The sequence below is a fragment of the Pseudophryne corroboree genome, chromosome 9 (genome assembly GCF_028390025.1).
Source record: "Pseudophryne corroboree isolate aPseCor3 chromosome 9, aPseCor3.hap2, whole genome shotgun sequence".
In the NCBI taxonomy this organism is placed as follows: Eukaryota; Metazoa; Chordata; class Amphibia; order Anura; family Myobatrachidae; genus Pseudophryne; species Pseudophryne corroboree.
In genome coordinates, this window is record NC_086452.1 from 120,846,036 (window position 1) to 120,851,995 (window position 5,960).

Here is a 5,960-nt window from a genome sequence, read left to right on the forward strand (position 1 = left end):
ACAAAGTCTTACACTTATCTGCTTTTGAAATTGGATAGTTATGTGCTATAGTATTAAATGTATTCTATCCCGCCTTAAAATGAACTGCTATCGTGTGGTTATACCCTGCGCATGCAACTCTACGCAACCTTGCAAGAACACGCAACCATGCGTGTCTACGCCATGTGTGCGCTTCTTTACGCTGTCCTCGCATACCGTACCACATGCTCAAACGTGCGTTCACAATTCAATAAACCACACTATCTAGATAAATGTGAGCAATAAAACTACTATTGCTCACTAACACAACACACAATTGTTCCTTACATTCGCTGGAAGTCACCCACAAAGATGATCCCCTTTTGAATGTATACCTAACCGTTTAGGCTGGAACTGCATTTCATGTTTTTATAATTACTCCCTCAACACACTAATTCAAATATATATATATATAGCAATTAAATGTATCCGATTTCACACAGATTTATAATGACTATTGACTATAATTTAAATGCTATGATTCAGATTGGATAGATATCTTGCAGAACATACACTGATATAAATACCCATAATTATAATAATATAATATATATATATATATATATACACCATTTACTGCACTCCTATGAGACCATTCATATGTATTCGTGGACACACTGAATGACTAGTTTCTCTCAGGGCCTCTATAATTTGCATATCAAAGATATTTGCCTTGCACTACTAAAGTGGTTAAGCAAGTTAATTAACATTTCAATGGCTATCCTACCCTAGCAAACAGAGTCAACAAGTCCTGGAAAGAGAATAAATAAAATAAAACTTTTTCTTTTTTAACTCTCACCAGGCCCAATCGAAACTATTTGTAATTGACTATGGCATGGGTTAAATAAATTAATTGGCTGCTTATAAATGGTGTTGGATTTGTACACATATGTTGTTTCTTTGTGACAAAGGAAACTGATTGTTTTAACCAGACTAAAAGTCAGCTGTTTAGCTAAATTGGATAAAGTGACCTTCCTAAAATGGCCACTGCTGCTCCTCCTTTCACATTCATGTGGCTTGAACAAGATGGTGGACAGGCCACGTGGCTAGCCCAAAATGGAGGACAGACCATGCGGCTCTTTTGTCACAAAGAAATCACTCTCTATACAAGCACCAAAAGTTACTTTAGGCCTGGGTTTAAAAGTATACAAATTTGCCTCAGCATGCTAACACGGCTATATTATGACTATGCACCAACTTTTAAATGTTCTTTAAATTTACTTAACAGATAAACAATCCAATCTGAATCAAACACATGTGCGCTCTGTGAGATAGCTGCATCTGACAGTGTGTTTCACTGATGTGCGTCACTCTCCAGTAGACCTAAGGCTTGACACGCAGCTCGACACGTAGGGTGTATTACCCCATTAACGATTTTGAGATCAGAAAAAGATGTGAGACCTCTAATATAATGCAGAAGTCATAGATAAAAATATTCTGAATAATTAGTAGAGATGTGCAGCTGGCACTTTTCGTGTTTTGTGTTTTGGTTTTGGTTCTAATTCCACTTTCGTGTTTTGGTTTTGGCTTGGTTTTGCCAAAACCACCCTTTTCGTGTTTTGGTTTTGGATCTGGATGATTTTTGGGAAAAAAACATAAAAACGGCTTAAATCACAGAATTTGGGGGTAATTGTGATCCTACTGTATTATTAACCTTAATAACATTCATTTCCACACATTTCCAATCTATTCTGAACACCTCACAATATTGTTTTTAGGCCAAAAGGTTGCACCGAGGTTGCTGGATGACTAAGCTAAAGCGACACAAGTGGACAACACAAACACCTGGCCCATCTAGGAGTGGCACTGCAGTGTCAGACAGGAGAGCAAATATAAAAAAAAGTCCCCAAACAGCACCTCAGGCAAAGATGTAGAAGAGGAGCAATGAGGTAGCTGTCTGACTAAGCCAAGTGACACAAACAATTGGCCCATCTAGGAGTGGCACTGCAGTGGCAGACAGGATGGCACTTTTGAAAAACTAGGCCCAAAACAGCACCTCATGCAAAGATGTAGAAGAGGTGCAATGAGGTAGCTGTCTGACTAAGCCAAGTGACACAAACAATTCCCACTGGAATTATACAGCAATATCACTGGAATTATACGACAATATCACTGGAATTATATGGCAATACCACTGGAATTATATGGCAGTACCACTGGACATATACAGAAGTGTCAGACAGGATGGCACTTTAAAAAAACTAGTCCCCAAACAGCACATGATGCAAAGAAGAGGTGCAAGATGGAATTGTCCTTGGGCCCTCCCACCCACCCTTATGTTGTATAAACAGGACATGCACACTTTAACAAACCAATAATTTCTGCGACAGGGTCTGCCACACAACTGTGGCTGAAATGTGTGAAGAAAAAATACCAAGGTAGAATTGGCGCTGACAGGTGCTGTGAGACTTCCAGCTGCTGAATATAAAGGGCTAGTCAGACCTCATAGGTAAAACAAAAAAAAAAATAGAGAAATTCAGCGCTAAAGATAAGAACAATCAAAATTTATTCGATAGAGGTATTCCTAGTCATATATATCACATACATATATGGAAAAGTATATTATGTGTATAAATATACTGTTGCAAAATAAAAAATAAAAAAATAGATATGAATAAAAAACACCAATAGTGGTAGGGCAAGGAGCAACACTGCTAGATGATATAAAAACTTTTGTTTAGAATTGCTGGGAAAAATATTTTGAAAAAAGCCTGGTTCTTAGGGAAATTTTTTTGTACCAGAATTACCAGTTCCACTTGAACGAGTCCTCCAATAGGTTAGCACTCCTGTATAGCACTGGAGATCCTCTCACTGGTTAGTTTTTCTCATGCTGGTAATATGCAGTTCCACTTGAATGGATCCTCCAATAGGTTAGCACTCCTGTATGGCAATGGAGATCCTCTCACTGGTTGAGTTTTCCCATGTTGATACTGGGCTGCAAGTCATCCAGAGCAAGGTCTTTCACAGGGGCTTGCCAAATAGTGTCCCAAATAGACCGTGGTTCCCTATCGATAAGCAGCAGGGTGATAACAGAGTATAGGTCCCAGTCTTGTCACCGACGCGTTTCACTGCCTAAGCAGCTTTTTCAAGGTATGTGCCTGAAATCACTGGTTTGTTTGGGCCCCCACCAAAAAAGAAGCAATCAATCTCTCCTTGCACAAACTGGCTCTACAGAGGCAAGATGTCGACCTCATCTTCATCCTCCGATTCCTCACCCCTTTCACTGTGTACATCCCCCTCCTCACAGAGTATTAATTCGTACCCACTGGAATCCACCATCACAGGTCCCTGTGTACTTTCTGGAGACAATTGCTGGTCAAGGTCTTTCTGGAGGAATTTATAATTCATTTTGATGAACATCATCTCCACATTTTGTGGAAGTAACCTCCTATGCCTATCGCTGACAAGGTTATCGGCTGCACTAAACACTCTTTCAGAGTAAACACTGTAGGGGGGGGTGGGGGCAACTTAGGTAAAATAAAGCCAGTTTGTGCAAGGGCATCCAAATTGTCTCTTTTTCCTATCAGTATATTCCTACTTGGATGCTGTCACTCATATAATCCTCCACCGTTCTTTCAATGGTGAATCATATGCAGTGACAGTAGACATGTCAGTAATCGTTCTTATTCTAAAGATTTAAATCTGCACAGGATATAACAATTATAGATAGATAAATGGATAATGTTATTAGACCAACGTAAGAGCCTACTTAGGTAATTAGTTCAGCAAATGGTTGGTGGTGCTCCCGGGAGATAGTTATAACAACTATGAAACAACGGGTGTGGTCTTTTGGAAAGACAAAAGACAAAGAGCAACTATATGCCTTTTCCAGGGCACACTTGAAAATTGAAATAGTGAAATTATTAATACATAACTTTTATTATAGTATACTTAAAAAAAAGGCGAGAGCAAGCATTCATAATCTAAGTGCATTAGTACTCATACACATTAATATTCATATTTTAGGCAAAATAATGGTGTAAGTGAGCGAAAATAAGTGGTCCCTCATTCCAGAAAGGACGTATTCATATCCTCTATAATAGAGATTCTAATAGAATGAGGTCACTCCCTCGGGTCCGAAAGGGTCCAATAATTATTGGAACCTAGGGTCGATTCCTGACCGTGGGTCCTGAGGTTATAATGTGCGTGGGAGAATAAAATACCTACGGTACCTAGTATTCCCTGGTGGTTCCCCATCCAGGTACTGACCAGGCCCTGCAGTGCTTGGCTTCCAAGATCAGACGAGTTTGGGCATACTCAGTGCGGTCTGACCGTAGGTGGATAAGTCTCCCAGGTGCACCGTATTCCAAATATGTGGGGACCCACAGGTATCAGTAATAGTATCGGTAAGTATTGGGCTGGTTAATTTATAAAAAAATTGTCAAGAAATCAAGTTGTGGTAAGGATATTTCATTACTGTAAACTATCTCTTTGCATTGCATTCATTGATAATCCAAAGCCTCACCTTTGTGGCTTTGCAACAATTTGTTCAAAAAGAATATATAATAACCAAAGGGTTAACAAAACCCACACATAGGAGGCAATGCCAAAAATTTAAAAAAGGGGGGGAGCTCCCCCCCTTTTTTTGCTGACAACATTGCCTCATTCAAAACTGCTTGTAACATTTTCTTTTGGCATCTGCTCACAAATGTATGGGAAGTGGAGAGACCTTTAGGACATCTATATACTAAATTTAGCAGCATATTCTTTTACAGTGTTCCCCATTTCATTTGAGAAAGAATACATACTTGTGTTCAATACTTCTGTCTATGTTAATTTGGCATTGCCTCCTATGTGTGGGTTTTGTTAACCCTTTGGTTATTATATATTCTTTTTGAACAAATTGTTGCAAAGCCACAAGGGTGAGGCTTTGGATTATCAATGAATGCAATGCAAAGAGATAGTTTACAGTAATGAAATATCCTTACCACAACTTGATTTCTTGACAATTTTTTGATAAATTAACCAGCCCAATACTTACCGATACTATTACTTATACCTGTGGGTCCCCACATATTTGGAATACGGTGCACCTGGGAGACTTATCCACCTACGGTCAGACCGCACTGAGTATGCCCAAACTCGTCTGATCTTGGAAGCCAAGCACTGCAGGGCCTGGTCAGTACCTGGATGGGGAACCACCAGGGAATACTAGGTACCGTAGGTATTTTATTCTCCCACGCACAGTATAACCTCAGGACCCACGGTCAGGAATCGACCCTAGGTTCCAATAATTATTGGACCCTTTCAGACCCGAGGGAGTGACCTCATTCTATTAGAATCTCTATTATAGAGGATATGAATACGTCCTTTCTGGAATGAGGGACCACTTATTTTCGCTCACTTACACCATTATTTCGCCTAAAATATGAATATTAATGTGTATGAGTACTAATGCACTTAGATTATGAATGCTTGCTCTGCCTTTTTTTAAGTATACTATAATAAAAGTTATGTATTAATAATTTCACTATTTCAATTTTCAAGTGTGCCCTGGAAAAGGCATATAGTTGCTCTTTGTCTTTTGTCTTTCCAAAAGACCACACCCGTTGTTTCATGTCAGTAATCGTTGGCAGGTCCTTCAGTCCGGACCAGATGTCAACTTTCACTTTTGACTGCTGTCCAAGTCAAATGACTTTCTAATAAATATTTAAAATGCCAGCTCTAATATATACTGCGGACGCCAGGCGCATCTTATTACCATGTGCTATGAATGTGCGCTGTACGTCACAAAACACTACATCCCATAAGAGAAAAACAATACACCCACACATTATCTAAGTTCAAAAGCTCATTGATGTATATATTTGTTATTAAAAGGATATGTTTACAATATATCACATGTACAGTATATATATTTACATGGTTACAATTTACACAGTAAGCAGTTCTTACAAACAAATTCATTACAGACACGGCCAGCATACAATTACCCTCTCTCT

At 39.0% G+C, this 5,960-nt stretch overlaps 2 pseudogenes; one reads left to right on the plus strand and one right to left on the minus strand.

Moving 5' to 3' along the window:
* Window positions 1–4,178: 4,178 nt before the first annotated feature.
* LOC134962940 (5S ribosomal RNA) lies at window positions 4,179–4,297 on the minus strand (annotated as a pseudogene).
* Window positions 4,298–5,066: 769 nt separating this feature from the next.
* On the plus strand, window positions 5,067–5,185 carry LOC134962941 (5S ribosomal RNA; annotated as a pseudogene).
* Window positions 5,186–5,960: the final 775 nt, after the last annotated feature.